We start from the raw sequence: 21,342 nt of genomic DNA, 5'->3' as shown, positions 1-21,342 counted from the left end.
TGAATCAAACTTGGGTCTTTTTTTTTTTTTTTTTTTTTTTTAAAGATTTATTTATTTATTTTATTTTTAGCTGTGGTAGGTCTTCATTGCGCACAGACTTACTCTAGTTGTGGCTAGTGGGGGGCTACTCTTTGCTGGGGTGCCTGGGCTTCTCATTGTGATGGCTTCTCTTGTTGCAGAGCGTGGGCTCTGGGGTGCGTTGGCTTAGTTCCTCCGAGGCGTGTGGGGTCTTCCCAGACCAGAGATCAAACCTATGTTCCCTGCACTGGCAGGTGGATTCTTAACCCCTGGACCACCAGGGAAGCTTCCAACTTGGGTCTTAACCATATCTGTCATGCCTTACCTTTCTACCCTCTGACCCAGTGGTTCTCAGTCTGGACTGTATAGTAGAATCATTTTATGTGCTTTTACATTTTAATACCCAGGCTGCTTGTGTCAGAGATTCTCTTACTTTTGACATGGGGTGAACCTCAGCCATAGGTGTAGTCTTTAAAGGGCCCCAGGTGTTTCCATTTAGCATTAAGGGTTGAGAACTACTATGTGTCTAAAAAGTGTCCAATCTAATAAACTTGTGCTGTAGGCTCTTCTAAATCAAGCCTGCACTCACTTGTCCAGCTTTCCCCCCACTGCTTCCCAACATGAGCCTCCTAGTGGTCCCACACATCAGCGGTTCAGATCCTGGCTTTTGTTAGTGATGTTGGTCTTTCTCAGCGTAGGGATGCCCCCCTGAGCTCCCTCTCCAGTGACCGTAGTTCTGACTCTACTTTAATGAAGGTTTTCCTGGACAGCCCTCTCTAATTCTTTAGTGATTGGCTCCCTTTGAACTTTTCAGCCACATATTGATTAAGAGACTCCCTTTATGCTTATATCATCTGGTAGTTAAACTTCTTTTGTGTTTGTGTTTCATTATTCTTAAACTTGATGACAAGGAGTGTTTTATTGTTTGCTCTTCTACAGCAGTTTGCTTTGAGTCAGATTGATTTGCTTTGAAACCTCCCCAATGCAGCTTGCAGCCGTAGTTTCCGGTTTGATTCCATTCTGAATGTTTCTGTGTTGGTACCTTCCTCACACCTTAATTCACATCAGAATTCATGTATGTCAGTTTCTTCCATGTCTTTTCCTGACTTCTTCAGTAAGTTGATTTTTTCTCTTCTGTGGTCCCAATAACAGCTTGTACTTATTTCTCTGTTAACACCAATCACATTGCCCCTGAGTATGTGTTTATCCACCTTCTCTATGAGCCTGCTACCCCTGGAGCACCCACATTGAGGGCTCCAGAGGGTATAATTCACACTGTATTCTTGCATACCATTGCAACATGGTAGAGATAGAACCCCACCAACATAGCAACTGTGTTCTCTCATCTTTGTACTTTTGGGACCTAAAGTAGCACTAATTATTAGTAGGCATTCAAAAAATGTTTGTTAAATGAGTAAATGACTGTTGTGTTATATATTATGTGAAGATAGCCATATGCATCTTTAGCATAGGTTGATTTGGCATTAATTGATTTCACCATTAAATATTCTTTATGTCCTATACTACTATTATGGATTTGTTAAGGATTAATGGAATTTAAGTAATTGTGGTTATGATGGATCCCTTAAACATATAATCTTCCTTCCAATATGCGTGGAGATATATACTTTGAGTCTTTGAACTCTGGAAGTTGACTCTTGTTATCCATAAAATATTTGTGTAATGCTAAAAGAAAAGCTGTTAACTGTCCAATTAGATAATTTTTCTTTTTCTCATTAAGTTTTCCATATGGGTACAATTGCACTACTTTAGAAGGCCAGATCTTTTAATTAGATCAGTAGGGGATGATAAGTTGTTCCTATTAATGTGCTAATACTGGGTTTTTAATTCAGTTCATGAAGTATTTATTGAGTGTTTACCATGTGCCCAATACTCTTAGGTATTAAAGAGAATATAAAAGTAGTAAATGGTCTGGACTCAGCTCTTAAGACGTTTTTAGACTTATTGGGAGGATTGGGGAACATCATATCAAATAAGGGACTGAACACAGTATTCATTAGCTAATTTAAAATATGTACGCAAAATTGATGTTGCAGTGATGAATACCATGGAAAATTAAGAGAAAGACCAGATATTCTTTCAATCGACATTTATCACCCCCATACTGAGTACTAATTGTTAAGGATACAAATGTGGAAGCTTTGGTTTCTACCATTTAGAAGTGTATAATCTACTGGGAATACCCAATAAAAATATAGAGTGTATTTCCTCTTAACACTTTGTGGAGTGACAGGTACAAAGGCATGGAAATGAGAGAGGGCTTTTCTTGATTAAGGAGCTGCAAGTAGATTGTGGTGGTGGAAAAGTGGTATGTTAAAGGGCATGGACTTTGAGTCAGACACGTGTGGTTTGCAAACTCTTCTTCCTGAGAGATCTGAGCCCTCACAGACCTTGTCTGTGTGATGTGGCAGTAGCGTGGTGACTTCGCTGCCAGTGTTAGTGAAAAGCGGTACCTCCAGGGTCAGTCAGTTCCCACCTGTGCTCCTTGTGACTTCCCTTTTGTCTATTAGCTGGCTGCACGAGGAGCCTCAGACAGTCTTCCCTCCAAATTAATGAAGCCATTATTGGGTCCCTTGGCAAAAACATTCTCCCTTTAGCTACTATAATTTCTTGAGCAGCAGATATCCATAGTGAAGGGGACAGGGAGAAGAAATTTGTAGTGTAACCATGAGAAAGTTAAAGTGAAGTTGCTCAGTCATGTCCGACTCTTTGCGACCCCATGGACTGTAGCCCACCAGGCTCCTCCGTCCGTGGGATTCTCCAGGCAAGAATACTGGAGTGGGTTGCCATTTCATTCTCCAGGGGATCTTCCCGACCCAGGGATCGAACCCATCTCCTGCATTGCAGGCAGACGCTTTTAACCTATGAGCCACCAGGGAAGCCTGTAACCATGAGAGGTACCACTTCTACCTCTACTTCAGTTGCAGTATAAATTTCTGTTTGGTTGTGAGCAACAGAAATTGCTTTTGGCTAACTTAAGTGGAAAAGGGGGATTTATGGATAGATACTGGGTAAGCACACAGAAGTGGAAGGAAAGTCAAATAATGAAGCCTTGGGAAGACCAGAGGAAGCAGCTTCTAGGATCACATGGGCCTATGGGGCTAACTCAGCCTCAGCCAGTTGCCCTCCTTGCACTCCTGTTGGTCAGCCCCATGCCCATCCCAGGGGTGAACCCACTTTTAATAGTCATATCAGATCTCAGTAGCGAGACAGAGAAGCTCTCCAAAGGACAAGCGAGGTGGTATTGCCAGAAGGCACCAAAGAAGACATTTCCTACAGAGTTCATAGGATTTGGCCATGTGGAGGTCTTGATGTGTGAGCTTGATGTAAACAGTTTTTGGAATAAAAGCCAGATAACAGGGAGTTGAAGAGCAAATAGCAAGTGAGGAAGAAGGGACCCTGAGTATAAACTGCTTGTTCAAGGAGCCTGATGGTGAGGAGGGAGAAAAGAATAGGAATACCTAGAATCTGTGGCAAGGTCAGAAAGATAAAAAAGAATTTTAAAAACTTTTAAATGGGAAAGAATGAATGTATTTAATGTTAAAGCACTAGTAAAGAAGGAGAGATTAATAATATATGAAAGATAAGATATATTTTTGTAACAAGATTGCTAAGAAGTGGGAGTGATAGAGTCCAGAATAAAGGTAGAAGGTGAAATGTTAGCTGGAAATATTAGGGAAGGTTTTATAGAAGAAGACAGATTTCACTGAGCTTTAAAGAGTTAATCCGGTTTGGATAAGCAGAGTAAAACGGAGAGGTTATGCCAGTGGGAAAATAGTATAAACTTAGCAAAAAGTAAACTAACTGGTAAGGAGCACAGGGAAGAACCTATGTGAAGTGGGGAGGAGGGAAGAGTTGATGACGTGATCAAATGTATAACCCTGCTCCTCTGTGTTTTATACTAGGAGATGTGGATGAGCAAGCCTGGCCAGAAAAGATGGCAGTGTGAAGTAGGGTCAGGAAAGGCAGGACCCAAGAGTTTGGATTTGATGCAGTAGATATGGGGAAATGGTACTGTCAACTCTCGAGCAGGAGAGGCAGGCACATGATGGGTTGCAGTGCAACAGAGACATTGGAGTATAAAACCACTGAAGGATAGGGAAAGACTGGGAGCAAAAGACCGTTAAGTCCCAGACCTGTGTAAAATGGAGACTACTCTACCCCGGTAACAAACATTAGGAGATGAACATTGTAAACAAATTGATAGGATTCAGTGAGAAGATCTGAAGGTCATTTTGGGCTTTAAAGCAGGTTAAAATTTTGGTGGTGTTGATAAAATGGAGATTGGAAGTAGTTCTCTTAAGAGGCAAGGCCATTTTGACATGTTGCAAACAGACTCTGGTTTATTGCTTCGAAATAAATTGTTCTGAAGAGTGTTTTGCCTAACCAAAGATTTGGAATAAGAAGATCAGAATTGAAATGTTAGCTGTACTATAAAAACATAGCAGCTTTTATACAGAAAGAAATTGAAACTTTGTAGGGAAAAAGCAAATAGGAAAAAACATTCATCCTTGGAAGTCAAAATGAGAGAAAGACAGGATTCATGTTAGAGAAAGATGATGCATAATTGGAGAGAGGAAAACAGTGTGGGAGAGAGAATTTCAAGCAAAAGGAGAGGTCAACAACCTCATATCCTGCAGAGAGGAGAAGGCCTCTGGCTTGTTGAAAAATAGTCCCTGACCTCTAAGAAAGTAGTTTTGATGGGCAGGAGCAGTCAGAAGGCATACCACCATGGAGTTTAGAAGAGATTGGCCAGTGAAAGAAAGCTGAGTAGTTTCATAGAAATAGGAGGAGAGAAACAGAATGATAAATAGAAAAAGCAGTAAATGCTTGTTTAATATGAAGAAGCAAGAGAGAAATGGTTAAGGAGGGAATATAGTACTAAAGTTGAGCTATTTCAAATCCTGGAAGATGATGCCGTGAAAGTGCTGCACTCAATATGCCAGCAAATTTGGAAAACTCAGCAATGGCCACAGGACTGGAAAAAAGGTCAGTTTTCATTCCAATCCCAAAGAAAGGCAATGCCAAAGAATGCTCAAGCTACCACACAGTTGCACTTATCTCACACGCTAGTAAAGTAATGCTCAAAATTCTCCAAGCCAGGCTTCAACAATACGTGAACTGTGAACTTCCAGATGTTCAAACTGGTTTTAAAAAAGGCAGAGGAACCAGAGATCAAATTGGCAACATCCGCTGGATCATGGAAAAAGCAAGAGAGTTCCAGAAAAACATCTATTTCTGCTTTATTGACTATGCCAAAGCCTTTGACTGTGTGGATCACAATAGACTGTGGAAAATTCTTCAAGAGATGGGAATACCAGACCACCTGACCTGTCTCTTGAGAAACCTGTAGGCAGGTCAGGAAGCAACAGTTAGAACTGGACATGGAACAACAGATTGGTTCCAAATAGGAAAAGGAGTTCGTCAAGGCTGTATATTGTCACCCTGCTTATTGAACTTCTGTGCAGAGTACATCATGAGAAACACTGGACTGGAAGAAGCACAAGCTGGAATCAAGATTGCCAGGAGAAATATCAGTAACCTCAGATATGCAGATGATACCACCCTTATGGCAGAAAGTGAAGAGGAACTAAAAAGCCTCTTGATGGAAGAGGAGAGTGAATGTTGGCTTAAAGCTCAACATTCAGAAAATGAAGATCATGGCATCTGGTCCCATCACTTCATGGCAAATAGTTAGGGAAACAGTGGAAACAGTGTCAGACTTGATTTTTGGGGGCTCCAAAATCACTGCAGATGGTGACTGCAGCCATGAAATTAAAAGACACTTACTCCTTGGAAGGAAAGTTATGACCAACCTAGATAGCATATTCAAAAGCAGAGACATTACTTTGCCAATAAAGGTCCGTGTAGTCAAGGCTATAGTTTTTCCAGTGGTCATATATGGATGTGAGAGTTGGACTGTGAAGAAAGCTAAGCACTGAAGAATTGATGCTTTTGAACTGTGGTGTTGGAGAAGACTCTTGAGAGTCCCTTGGACTGCAAGGAGATCCAACCAGTACATTCTAAAGGAGATCAGTCCTGGGTGTTCTTTGGAAGTACTGATGCTAAAGCTGAAACTCCAGTACTTTGGCCACCTCATGCTAAGAGTTGACTCATTAGAAAAGACTCTGATGCTGGGAGGGACTGGGGGCAGGACGAGAAGGGGACGACAGAGGATGAGATGGCTGGATGGCATCACCGACTTGATGGATATGAGTTTGAGTGAACTCCAGGAGTTGGTGATGGACAGGCAGGCTTGGCGTGCTGCAATTCATGGGGTCGCAAAGAGTCGGACACAACTGAGCGACTGAACTGAACTGAACTGAACTAAAGTGATACTACTAAAGAGGAAAGAAGTATGGAATCTCTCTCCACAGATGATGGAGTTAGCTTTAGGATGCTCTGGTAAGCTGAACGGACAGATGTGTAGATTGAGGTCTGTTACGATAAATGTAGGATCTAGTTAAGGAACTTGAACCAGATGACCTTTATCTTCCCAGTGAATTAGGGGGAAAATGGAAGAAAGGCAATTAAGGTGTCTTGATCTCTTGCTCTGTACCAGATTACTTTGCTTGATCCATTCCACGTGTTATCATGTAAACTCTTAACAGTTCTTTGAGGGATTTGTGATAATCTGCCAGTTTTAAATTGAGGGTGCTAAGACTTCAATGAATACTAATTTTTACATATTTAAATTTTTATTTCTTTGGCTTCGCTGGATCATAGTTGTGGCATGTGGTATCTTTAGTTGCAGCATACCAACTCTTAGTTGTGGCTTGTGGGATCCAGTTCCCTGACCAGGGATCGAACCGTGGCCCCCTGCATTGGGATCATGGAGTCTTACCCACTGGGCCACCAGGGAAGTCTTAAATTTTTCTCTCTTTTTTTTTTTTTTGGCTGCACTACAAAGCACATGGGATCTTTGTTACCCCACCAGGGATCCAACCTGTGCCCCCTGCAGTGGAAGGACGAAGTCTTAACCACCGGACCAAGGAAGTCCCTTGAATACTTATTTTAAAAACCAAATAGCTAGTGAATGTCAACTTTGAGATATGATCCTTGGTCTGAAATCAAAGGGTAGTCTCATTACCCTCTACCATTCATTCATTAACATGAGGTGAAAAGTATCGGGGCCTTGAGAGCATCTGTGTTACTGACTACAGTGGCTGTGTCTCAGAAGCATTTGAGGGGCTTTAAAAAGTTCCTGTACTTTATCCCTGTCACTCATTCCTTTATCAGCTTACTCCTTGATTATCCACTATATTAATCAGGGCTCTCCAGAAAAATAATAGGATGTATGTCACAAGATGAGTCTGGAGCATCATACAGTGCCAAAAAATAGGGAAGTACTACAAAGCAGGAAAGGAGGAAGGGGAAGGGCATGGAAAAAGAACACTGGAGTGCCCAATGGCCAAAGTTTGAACAGTTTGACCAACAAAATAGCTATAGCATTAAATTTTGACCCAAAGAATAAAATAAATATCCTGAGTTCATAATGATACAAGTAAATGATTGAATAAACAATTGAGAGAGAGGAGAGAAATCTCCTTCATAGAAGAATTCTGAAAAACGTGTATTTAGATATGTCTTCTCCAAGAGATGGAGATTTATTCCCCTCTCTTTGAGTTCGGACTCGACTTAGTAGTATTCACTTTCATAGAGACTATGAAGGGAAATATAGTAGCATTACTGTAACTACTTGAGTAGTGTTAACAAGAAATTTGAGGAGGACAATTGGTGGGGATGACTACTACTTTTACAACTTAAATTCTTCAGAATGATTTGAGTAGTCTAATATAAGGATGTTTTATTGTATAATGAAAAAAAATCTAGTTAAGTAGCACCAAGGATAAGAAAAATGGGAGAAAAAGAACACATCCTTATTAGTGTTGAAAAGCTGGGAACGGTGTCATCTAAGGATCAGAAACATTGAGGACTTTATGAAAAATGAAAAGCACATAGGAGCAGTTTCATGATAAAAGCATACAGCATTGAGAAGTCAGCAAACCAGTATAGACTTGAAGGGGGAAAAGCTAGAAAAGTGAGTTTCCCAATACAATTCTGGAAAACTCCAAAGCGCAGAGACAGAAAAGTTGAGGTTGGTTGTCTTAGCCCATGTTGGTTGTTTTAACAACATACCGTAGACTGGATGACTTACAAACAACAGAAACATTTCTCACAATGTTGGAGGCTGGGAGTCCAGATCAGGGTGCCAACATGGTTGGATTCTGGTGAAGGCCTTTTTCCGGGTTCAGACTGCCTTCTTGCTGCAGCCTCACAAGGTGGAAGGGGCAAGCGAGTTCTCTGGGCCTTCTTTCATAAGGGCACCAGTCTCATTCTTCTAAAGGTTGCACCTCTTAATGACATCACCTTAGGGATTAGGAGGTCAACATATGAGTTGGGGTGGGGGGATGCAAATATTCAGATGATAATAGCGGTCAAAAGGTAATTACTAGATTTTGTAACTGTATTAGGACTAATTAGAATAGCTAATAACAATGTTTACTTCTGGACTAACCTACTAGAACTTATTTATATAAATTAGGTGTATCCCCATCGGGCTTGAGGGCCAGAGAGAGAATCAGGATTATATCTCAGAGAACTTCTAATTGCCACTGTGAAATGTGGTGCTCCTCTCTTCACAAGTTACCCACCTAGCTGCTCCCCTCCATCTCTGTATGACACTCTTGACAGGCAGAACTCTCATTATCAGCATACATGTTCATGATGCAGAGAAGAGTGATATTCACACGTATTAAAGCAGTGGTTCTAAGAGGTGGATGACCATTAAAATCACCTAGGTCATTTTTTTAATTTAAAGGTGATTTCTACAGTGCATCCAGAGCTGAGAACCACTTTTCTGGGGAAACCAACTTTAGCAATCAGTTCAGTTAACTGAGACTCACTAAATATTTAAGGAAAATCAAGAGGGTGAAAGAGGGACACCAAACTGAACAAACAGAGGAATTGATTTTGGGGGAAACAAATTGAACATAATAGATAATATTTGTTGTTTTAAAACATCCTCAAAGATTTTAGGGAATATAGTTTCCATAAAATAGCAATGGGGCGCTATAAAAGAGAAATAAGAACAAGAAAGTTTTTGGAAGTTGAAAACATATTTTCTGTGATAAAAAAATTTAATAGCACATTGAACAGCAGCATGGTTGTAATAGATTGAATGAATTAATGAACTGGAAGATGAGACCTAAGGAATTCTTCTGAAATATGGTACAGAAGAACAAAGAAGAAAATTTTAAGTTGTTAGACATGAAATACATATCTAGAAGCAGAACTAACACCTTAAGCTAAAGTTCTGCACAATTTCAGTTAAGTCTTTGTCAGAGGGAAGATGGTGGACATTTGGTGGGTAAGAATTAATGTCACAACTTCTGTATTGATAGAAGAGACTATAGATACTGTTCTTTAATATGAAGAAAATATATTTAAATTCAGTACTAGTATATCTTAAGTTATCGATATGTGATTCCTCTGCTGTTGGCTTTATTCTCTAAGCTTTGCTTTTCTTTGTGTGTAAATTTCATCCTCAGACTGGCTTCCCTCTTTTGGAAGATGTCTGCAAGTGCAGTATTTGGAATCACATCCTTTTTCTTTATAGTGGAAGGAGTGAGAGTATAACTACCTGCTTCATCAAAGGAAAGTCCTGAGCTTTGCTTTGATTGGATCAGTTGGAGACCATTCGAGTCAGAAAAAAAAAGATTTGCCAAGACCTGCCAAGGCCTACTACTGAAGTGCAATGACTGGGCTGGGGAGGGGAACATACTTCAGTGAAAATCGAGGAAGTTCATGAAACGAACAGGAGAAAATGTATAACGAGTGTCCATACAGTATGTTTCTTAAAATTGTTAAGGGTATTTATGAATAGAATAGATATAAAAGGAAAGACGATATTGAGGAAAATGAAGAAAAACAAAAAAATCAGCCAAGGAAAAGTAAAAAGATAGTGGAGGAGGGAAGAGAAAAAAGCAAAATATTATAGCAATGCAATATATTCTCTCTTTTTAAAGGCTCTTGAATTATATAGAAACAAATCTTCAGATTTGTGTTATTTCAGACAAACAGGAACAAAATAATGCAGAAAAATTAAAATAATATAAACACATACACACTCCAGGCAAATGTTGAATGGAAGAAAATGCATAATAATTTGTTATCAGACAAAGTTTAATTCCACACAACGAACATTTAATTGAAAAATAATTGATAAAACTTTATATACCTAAGGAGCTAAAAATACATACTTTTCTCAAATACTCATCTAACACATAACAAAAATATGTCATGTAACAGGGCTACACAGGAAATCTCAAATTCTGAAAATTAAAAATTAGTTATTGCCAGTCATAATGCAAGGAAACAGACAGACATACACACACACACACACACACACACACACACACGCACACACTCTTAACAAAAGGAGAACCAAAAAAGAAGAAATATAACTCCTTGGAAAGCTTTTTACTTTAACTCAGTTTGAAGAGGATATAAAAGTTGAAATTATAAGGAAGGAAAATTCCAGATAATAAAAACAAGCAAATTCTGGAAAAATAAATATAAATGATTCATAACATGTGAAATGATATTCAGCCTCACTAGTCCTCAAGGAGATGCAGGTTAAGCAATAATAATATTTTTTTGTTGCTTTGAATTTAAAAACTTAAAAGATGTTGATTGTAGCCTTTTTTTGGTCAGCATTGTTTTTAATAGCAAACCAAGTGAAACAAAATCCAGAAATAAAAAAGGAAGAAGGATAAAGAGTATTAATCAATGGGTAACAGCTAAATAAATGATAGCTCATCCATGCTACACAATGCTATGCAGGTATTAAAAAGAGTAAGTTAAATTAAAAAGATGTCCATAGTGTATTTCTAAATTAAAATAAAGCATATTTCAGAGTGACATAGAACATGATTAAATTTTTATAAAAAAATTATGTGCGTATGATAAGATATATATGTAAATGTACACCTGTAGAAAGATCAAGAAAATTGATGTCAAATTGATTACCAGTTGGTAGAGGGTAGAATGAATAGGTTGTACTGGGGACTTTAATTTTCTTCCTTGGAAAAAGGGATGTGGTTAGAGGTAATTTTTTTGTCTTTTTGTTTTTCAGTATAGCAAAGAGTCAGACCTGACTGAGCGACTAACACCTTATTTGGATAGCATTTTAAAAAATTATTTAAAATTTAACTGAAACTATATAAACTATTTAGGAATTAGTAACTTGAAAACACTACATATCAAAATTTACAGGCTATGGACAAAGTTGTACCTTGAGGAGATATTATAGTCTTAAATGCATTTATTAGAAAGATAAAAATTAGTTCATAATGCATACATGTGGCAAAAATTAAAATTGCATATGAAATATCCCATGTATCCTATCTCCCATTTCCCTTGTGCAGTCCTTCCAGAGAAATTCTGTGCATCATTGACTAGCTGTGCATCATTTACATGTTCTTCTCTCCATCCCTAAGGATAACATATATACAAGTTTATTTGTAAATACATACATACATTAATTAATTAATTTGCTAGGGCTGCCACAACAAAATACCTAGGCTGAAGGGCTTAAATAAGAAAAATTAATTTTCTTAAAGTTCCTGAGGCTCAAAGTCCAGAATCAAGGTATCAGCAGGTTTACCTTTTTCTGAAGCCTCTTCTTGGCTTGGAGGTGGTTGCTTTCCCACTGTGTCCTCACGTGGTCAACTCTATGTCTTTGTGGTCTGTGTTCTAATTTCCTTGTCTTGTGAGGACACCAGTCATCTTGGGTGAGGGTCTATCCTAACGACCCCATTTTAACTTAACTACCTCTTTCAAGGTCCTGTTTTCAAATACAGTCACATTCTGAAGTATTGGCCATTAGGACTTCAACATGTGAATTTGGGGGAGATACGATATAGCACATACAAATACATAAATTCATATATTTGACTATCAGTACATACAACTGCATTGTACAGGTGGAACTATTAGGTTGAACCACCTGAAACTGCAGTTTCTAGAGGCAGAAAGTATGAAATATGGGCAATTTCAGGTGGTTCTATATGATCCTGTGATATATTTAATCAGTTTTCTTTTGATGAGCCTTTCCTTGTCTTTTGCTACTTGAATATCCTTGAATGAATATCTGCCGGCACATACATGAATATACTTGTAGGTAAATTTCTAGGAGTTGTTGCATTAAAGAGTTATGTGTTTCTGTGAACCAGATGTGGGTCCATATTATGTCAGGAGGGAGTTGGTCTGGGCACTGAGCCACAGGCCTTCCAGACAGGACAGAGACACCTCAGCGAAAGAGATGGGAGCTGTAAGGACAGAGACAGAAGTTGGGGAGTGAGCAGAGTGCAAGAGATTGTGTGGTGGGAGGCATTATTCACAATAAAGGAACTGTACTGATGTATTCCCAGTGGATTGTTTTGTAACTAGAAATGACTAGACGATTTTTATTATGTAGTTGTGACCAGTAAAGTCATGGCATCTGCCCTAATTTTTATCCAAGGAGTAGAATCACCCACCAACAGAGATTTGAACTGGGACAGGAAGGTGTTTTATACTGCTTGCATTTTATTTGTCCTTCTCATTTAGTTTAACAGTTACTAATATATGCGTAAGTATTTGCTTAGAGATGAATCACAAAGAGTCGGACACGACTGAGCAACTTGCACTCACTCACATAGGAAAAATATTTGGAATTGATATTACCAGATTGTTAAAAGTATAAGGGCATTGGTACTTTATATACATATATCTGTGCTGTTTAAAATTTTACAAAGAGCAAGAATTATTTTTTGCAACTGAATTAAAAAAAAAAACCCTGAAAGCATGAAGTTCTCTGAATTTAATTGTGATACAGTTTCTGAGCCAGAAGTTTTGTAGTTTTGTATGGGCAAGAGCAAGGAAATGGTCTAAAAAATGCCAAACTGTTTACAGTGGGTATTCCTGAAGAGTGCAGTTGTAGAGCTAAGTAACTTTTTCATTTAACTTTATATATTTCTAGACTCTTCAAAAATGATTTTTAAAATAATACTGTATTGAATATTTGGAAACTGCTAAGAGAGTAGATGTTAAAAGTTCTCATCACAGGAAAAACATTTTGTGATTGTGTGTGGTGATGAATGTTAATTAGACTTGTAGTGAGCATCTTGTAATACAGACAAATATCAAATCATTATGTTTATACCTGAAATTAATGTTATATGTCAATTATATCTCAAAAATTATTTTTTTATACAAACAGGTTACAAGTGTAGCTTAAAAATAAAAAAATAAAAACTATGCTGAGCAAATTACTATACCCTTGGCTTATTTCTTTTTCTTGAAGTGTTGTTTCACTCAAGTGCACAGTGAAAGCAGGACTTCATTATTTCATATTCTTACATATGTCATAGCATCTCAAGGTGGGCATTTATGAAACCTCCATGACTGATGGCACACAGCATGATGTTGAGGAGGAAGGAGCCAACAAACATTGTTAAATTGTAATATTTCTTTTTTTTTTTTGTAATATTTCTTTAATGGCAAAGGAAATTAGAATTTCTGATAACAGTTACACAAAGCAGAAGACAACACAGCACATTCATAAACAGCTCCTCAAGTTCCCACTGAGATGGAAAGCAGCTGCTGCAACCGCATGCATAGAAGGATTCTTTTGCGCATGAAAACCACCTCTGTGCTATTTTTGTACTATTAATACAGATTTAAAGACTTAATGAGTTGAATCAGGTAGACCACGTAGGAATTTCTTAATCTAAAATGCTGGACGTGATAAATACAAATAATAGCTCATATAGCAAAATACAGAGGGCAAAGATGCCTCAAAGCATGAATAAGATGATAGAATACATATATCCAAGATATTAAACATAAATGCTGTAACCATAGTTTTGAACAACATGGGAAAATGCCCACTTTAAGTGAAAAACAGAACAGAACATTGTCATGGCCTAACATTTTAATGGCTGTGACCCAAACCAGGACTTATGCTTAATTGTGTTGTAATTCCATGGATCGTATTCAGTAGTATGAGTCATTTTGATTGGAGAGGACTATGGATTTATTATAGATCTCATATAAAGAAATGGAACATATTTTAAAACTGCATATCTATGTACCCACTTGTCCAGACATTTTAAGTAATTGTAAAATGTTTAGGAATGCATTCCATGGTAGCAGAACAGAAGCAAACACAGAGATTGAAAAGATTTTTCTCAACTCATGGACAAATAATGTTCATGCAGTGTGTCATAAAATATTTTCAATTAAGACACTTTAATTCCAGTTTGAAATTTTTGTGGTTAGAATTGGGTTTTTCTCTTCATCGTATCTAAAGACACAATTTAAATTAACTTTTACCACTAATTTGCTTCTCAGTGGGAAGAAAACACAACTTGCCACTGAACAGTTAAACTGAGTTTCTCTTAAATGCTGGTACTTGTTTGTGGTGGTTTCACATTTTTCCCATATTAGGAAAATTGGGGATGACTGGTAACTAAGTAGAATTTGAAGTCACCTGCTAAAAGAAAGCAGATGTACAAACTGCTGAAAAGGATGAATGGTAGAGAATTTCAGATTACCCAAAGAGACTTCTATTAACAGTTTCTTTTTTTTTTTTTAATTTTAAGATCTTGATTGAGATATAACTGACATACCATGAAGTTTACCATTTAAAATGTAATTTAGTGGTTTTTAGTATATTTATGGAGTTGTGCAACCATCACCATAGTCTAATTTTAGAACATTTTATCATCCCCCAAAGTCCGACCCCTTCTCTCCCTCCCACTCCACCATTAGCAGTCATTCCCCATCCTTTTTAGCCCCTGGCAACCACGAATATACTTTCTTTCTCTATGGATTTGCCTGTTATGGACATTTCCTATAAATGGAACATATGAAGGTCACAATATGTGACCTTTTGTGTCAGACTTCTTTCACTTAATATAATGTTTATAATATAAAGGATCACCCATGTTGTAGCATGTATCAGTACTTCATGCCCTTTTATTGTCAAATAATTTGTCATGCCCTTTTATTGACAAATATATTGTCAAATAATATTCCACTGTGTGGATATATCACGTTTTATTTATTTGTCATTTGGACATTTCTCTTGTTCCAACACTTTAGCTGTTAAGAACATCGCTGCTACAAACATGTACACATTTTTGAAAACACATGTACACATGTGTTTTCAGCTCTCTTTGATATATATATCTAGGTGGAATCGCTGGGTTATAGGCAACTCTGTGTTAACTGAGGAAGTGCCATACCGTTTTCCAAAGTGAGTACACCATTTTACATTCATACCAGCAACATATGAAATAAGTGTACACTTCTGAATGTATGCATTTTTTCCAGCTTTATTGAAGTATGATTGACAAAGCTATATGTAGTTAAGGTGTACACCAAACACCAGCCAAATAAATTCCAGCCATCAGCCAAATAAATAAGTAAATAAATATTTAAATAAATGAACTTCCCTCATAGATCAGTTGGTAAAGAATCTGCCTGCAATGCAGGAGACCTGGGTTCTCTTCCTGGGTCTGGAAGACCCCCTGGAGAAGGAAATGGCAATCCACTTCAGTATTCTTGCTTGGTAAATCCCGTGGACAGAGGAGCCTGGTGGGCTACAGTCCACGGGGCCGCAAGAGTCGGACACGATTTAGCGACTAAACCACAACCACCAAGGTGTACAACATAATGCTTTGATATTTGTATACATCATGAAACGACTATCACAATCAAGCTAATTAACACATCTATCACCTCACATAGTTACTTTTTGTGGTGAGAACAATTAAGGTTTTCTCTATTAGCAAATTTCAAATATACAGTACTTTATATTAACTACAGTCACTGTGCTGTACATTAGGTCTTCAGAACTTTTCATCTTTTAACTGAATGTTTGTACCCTTTCACCATTTTCCCCTAGCCCCTACCCCTGGTAACAAGAGTTTTACCCTCTCTTATTATGAGTTTGACCTTTTTAGTTTCCACCTAAAAGTGAGATCAGTATCAATAATCTCAGAAATATCAATAATCTCACATATGCAGATGACACCACCCTTACGGCAGAAAGCGAAGAAGAACTGATGAGCCTCTTGATGAAAGTGAAAAAGGAGAGGGAAAATGTTAGCTTAAAGCTCAGCATTCAGAAAACAAAGATCATGGCATCCAGTCCCATCACTTCATGGCAAATAGATGGAGAAGCAGTGGAAACAGTGGCAGATTTTATATCTTTGGGCTCCAAAATTACTGCAGATAGTGACTGTAGCCATGAAATTAAAGGACGCTTACTCCTTGGAAGAAAAGTTATGACCAAGCTAGACAGCATATTAAAAACAAGAGACATTACTTTGTTGACAAAGGTCCATCTAGTCAAGGCTATGGTTTTTCCAGTGGTCATGTATGGATGTGAGAGTTGGACTATAAAGAAAGCTGAGCGCCGAAGAATTGATGCTTTTGAACTGTGGTGTTGGAGAAGACTCTTGAGAGTCCCTTGGACTGCAAGGAGAGCCAGCCAGTCCATCCTAAAGGAAATCAGTCCTGAATATTCATTGGAAGGACTGATGCTGAAGCTGAAACTCCAATACTTTGGTCACCTCATGCAAAGAGCTGATTCACTTGAAAAGACCCTGATGCTGGGAAAGATTGAAGGTGGGAGGAGAAGGAGATGACAGAGGATGAGATGGTTGGATGGCGTCACTGACTCAATGGACATGAGTTTGAGGGGACTCCAGGAGTTGGTGATGGACAGGGAGGCCTGGTGTGCTGCAGTCCATGGGGTCTCAAAGAGTCAGACATGACTGAGCGACTGAACTGAGATCACTCTGTGTTTGCCTGTGTCTGGCTTATTTCATTTAGCATATTGGCCTTCAGACTGATCCATGTTGTTACAAGTATCAGGATTTCCTTTTTTTTTAAGGCCAATTAATGTGTGTTTGTGGGAGGGGCTTTCCATATAGATGTGTGTGTCAGGCTTTCCTTATAGATGTGTGTGTCAGGCTTTCCTTATAGATGTGTGTGTCAGGCTTTCCTTATGTGTGTGTGTGTGTGTGTGTGTCGGGCTTACCAGGTGGCACCGTGGTAAAGAACCTACCTGCCAATGCTGCTGCTGCTGCTGCTGCTAAGTCGCTTCAGTCATGTCCGACTCTGTGCGACCCCATAGACGGCAGCCCACCAGGCTCCCCCATCCCTGGGATTCTCCAGGCAAGAACACTGGAGTGGGTTGCCATTTCCTTCTCCAAAGCATGAAAGTGAAAAGTAAAAGTGAAGTCGCTCAGTCGTGCCCGACTCTTAGCGACCCCATGGACTGCAGCCTACCAGGCTCCTCCGTCCGTGGGATTTTCCAGGCAAGAGTACTGGAGTGGGGTGCCATTGCCTTCTCCAACCTGCCAATGCAGGAGATGCAAATGATAAGATTTAGATCCCTGTGTTGGGAAGGTGACAAGATTTAGAACCCTGGGTTGGGAAGATTCCCTGGAATAGGTAACAGCAATCAACCCATTCCAGTATTCTTGCCTGGAAAATTCCATGGACAGAAGAGCCTGGTGGGCTATAGTCTTGAGGTGTTGCAGAGAGTCAGACACGACCGAGCATGAATGTATATATATCACATATGATATATGAAATAATACATTCATATAGTACAGTATTTTCTGTACCCATTCACCTGTTAGTGGGCACGTAGGTTGTTTCCGTATCTTTGCTACTGTGAATGATGTTGCAGTAAATTAGAGTATAGATATTTCTTCGAGATAGTGACTTATTTCCTTTGGATATACATTGAGAAGTGTGATTGCTGGAACATATGGTAGTTCTATTTTTAATTTTTTGAGGAACCTCTGTGCTGTTTTCCATAATGGCTGTACCAATTTATGTTTTCACCAATGGTGTCCAAGGATTCCCTTTTCTCACATGCTTGCCAAACCTTATCTTTTGACTTTTGATAACAGCCATTCTAACAGGTGTGAAGTAATATATCTTTGTGGTTTTGATTTGCATGTACCTGATGATTAATGATGTTGAGCATCTTTTCATACACTTGTTGGTCATCTGTATGTCTTCTTTGGAATATATATCTTCTTCCTTGAATATAAATATATTTTTAAAAGAAACTTCAGGGGATTAAGTGGCAGTGACCTTGAAAGAGCCTTTTGAGATGCTGGTAATGTTCTATATATTGATCTAAGTGGTGGTTATATGGTTGTATCCTTATATAAAAATACATGAGGGATTTCCTGGTGGTCTAGTGCTTAGGATTCTGGGCTTTTGCTGCTGTGGCCTGGATTCAGTCCCTGGTTGGGAAACTGAGATCCTGCAAGCCACACAGCACAGTCAAAAAAAAAAAAAAAAAAAGAGAGAGAGAAAATAAATAATAGGTGATTAGGGTGAACTTAAATTAGTGACTTATTGTATGTAAGTTATATATCAATAAAAAAGAAAAAAATCCTAACTGCGTTGTCCTTTTTTCCATTTTACTGTAGACTAGGGGACTTCATTTTACTTCATATCAGGGCTAGGCTAGTTTCTGTGGATTGCTCTTCAAGAACCACTGATCTTAAGATACAATCTGAACACATTCATTAGGTGTAAAATATTCCTTTATAGTCTGGTCCAGGTTCCCTTTCTGCCCCCCACCTCCCACAGTAGAATTCTCAGATCTCTGTGGTGAAAAAAAAAATGAGAACACTGGTTGCCTCTGTGGGAGTAGGGGAAGGGATTGACAGGAAGGGTCATGAGAGAACTGTCTCTGATGATAATAATGCTCTGCGCCTAGATAGGGTTTGTGTCACACAGGTATATGCATTTGTCAAAACTCACTGATTATTATACTAAAATTTGTGCATTTTACTAATATGCAAGCTTTTCTTCTTGGGGAAAAAAGTTACCTCATGGGGAAAAGAGATATGATTTGGGGACTTCCCTGGTGGCCCAGTGGTTAGAACTTCGCCTTCCAGTGCCGGGAGTGCAGGTTCAGTTCCTGATCAGCGAGGTGAGATCCCACAAGTGTCACAGTCAAAAAACCAGAATATAAACAACAGAGGCAGTGTTGTAACCAATTCAATAAAGACTTTACAAATGGTCCACATCAAAAAAAAAAGAAAAAAGATGTGATTTTTGATGCAGGGGATCTGAAGGCCACACTTTGAGAACCACGAACTTTGACTAATTTCAGAAATAACTTTCTTACCATGAAAAATAATAATCCATAGATTACTAATGTAACATTTTGACAGTTTTCTTTAAAAATTCATGATACTTTAAGTATTTTAAAGGGTGTATTTGTATTTGGTTATATAAATATTGTATTAAAAATGCTGTTTCCTTATTAGTAGAGTAATAAGTGGACAAGGATTCATGACAATATTATATAGTTCTTTGTTCCAGTAAATGTTCTTTTTCAGTGTCAGGAATGCAATTTTAATATCAGGAGATACTGGACATGGAAGTAATTTTGCACTGAGTTAGGTTAATTGAGTTGGTTAAAATGTGCTTTGAGATGGATATTTATAGTGACATTTGGTAAGCTGGGTGATTTTGATTTGAGGCTGTATTCCTCTTTGAGTAAACTGCTGGCTTTCACCTCAGTGCAATATATTGATTGTGTCTACTTATGTGATAGGGCTCTATTGTCATTTGCTTTAAGATCCTAGATGTTTAAAAAAAAGTAACGCTTTTACTTCATGTATCTTAATTGTAACGTCAATCTGAAAAGTTTGAAAAAAGGACAACCTGAGGGGAACAACTGGAACAGTGATATTAATCACCAAATGCCAACGCATGTGGGTATGAGGCAAATCTGACCTTACTGGTTTATAGGTAAAATTATCTGGTCAACTCTCATACCACATCCCAAACAATCTCTCCTACAGTAAAGTATTGGTCAGCTCCCTGAATTTCACCAAAATAACTGCCTGTGCTTTCAAGATGTCCTGATAAGAACCACCTGGGGGCACGCATTAAATTTCAGGCTACTACCTTGGAGATCGGAATTCCTTCTTTTGAGACAGATTCAGTGCATCTGGGATGAGCTGAGAACCTATATTTTTAAACTGTTACCTTTGGATTAATAGGAATGTTTAGGAAATACTGACCCATTCCAGTGTTCTTGCCTGGAGAATCCCAGGGGTGGGAACCTGGTGGGCTTCCGTCTGTGGGGTCGCACAAAATCAGACACGACTGAAGCGACTTAGCAGCAGCAGCCGTGAAAAAGAGTTTCTTTTGTACAAAAAAAAAAAAAGAAGAAGAAAAGAAAAAGAAAAATCACAAAGAGACCTTTTTGGAAATATAGATTCCTGGGCCCTCCTTCAGTTCAGTTCAGTCACTCAGTCGTGTCTGACTCTTTGCAGCCCCATGAACCGCAGCACACCAGGCCTCCCTGTCTATCGCCAACTCCTGGAGTTCACTCAAACTCATGTCCATTGAGTCAGTGATGCCATCCAGCCTCTGTTGTCCTCTTCTCCTCCTGCCTTCAATCTTTCCCAGCATCAGGGTCTTTTCAAATAAGTCAGTTCTTTGCATTAGGTGGCCAAAGTATTGGAGTTTCAGCTTCAGCATCAGTCCTTCCAGTGAATATTCAGAACTGATTGCCTTTAGGATGTACTGGTTAGCTCTCCTTGCAGGTTAAAGGACTCTTAAGAGTCTTCTCCCAACACCGCAGTTCAAAAGCACCAATTCTGTGGTCCTTCTTAGCACTTCTCATTTGTCTAGGATGAAGCCCCCGCTTTTTTTGGTGGGGGGGTGAGGGTGGGGAGGGCATGCTGCAGGGTTTGTGGGATCTTAGTTCCTTGAGCAGGGATTGAACCCAGGCCCACGACGAGGAAAGTCCTACCTTCTGGACAATCAGAGAATTCTCCCCATGTTGACATTTTTTAAGAGCACATACAATGTGCAGATATGAGAGCTGTCTTCCTGATGCCTTTAGTGGAAGGTCCTTGAGTAAGTCTTCAGTCACTCTCACAAGAGAGAATGGGGAAGTAGGAGATTGAAGGAAAGATAATTTTAGAATTGAGGACAATTAGTGTAAAAGCTAGGCTGACAGCAAGTGACAGTAGCCATCATAAGAAAGGAGAGACTCACCTCCTGGAGCCTGTCCCATGGCTGCTGTGCTACCATTTTTGTGGGGGTGGAGCATGCATAACCCACTGGGAAGTGACTTTTGAAAGCAACTAGGTTCATTAACTTTTAAGAGGTGGAGAGAATTCAGGATCACCCTGTAAGCCACGGAAAATCTGCCTGCCCACCCTAGGTTGCTAGTCCTCGTTTTATTCATGCTGC

General features: G+C 38.9%; 1 protein-coding gene across 4 annotated transcripts in view; it reads left to right on the top strand.

Annotated features, from left to right (window-relative positions):
- The window catches only part of USF3 (upstream transcription factor family member 3), a 103,091-nt gene that overhangs the window by 1,971 nt on the left and 79,778 nt on the right, over window positions 1–21,342 (top strand). The window lies entirely within an intron of this gene.

Source organism: Bos mutus, chromosome 1 (assembly GCF_027580195.1).
Source record: "Bos mutus isolate GX-2022 chromosome 1, NWIPB_WYAK_1.1, whole genome shotgun sequence".
In the NCBI taxonomy this organism is placed as follows: Eukaryota; Metazoa; Chordata; class Mammalia; order Artiodactyla; family Bovidae; genus Bos; species Bos mutus.
The sequence above is the reverse complement of the archived record's forward strand: the minus strand, read 5'-3'. Positions and strand labels throughout refer to the sequence as shown.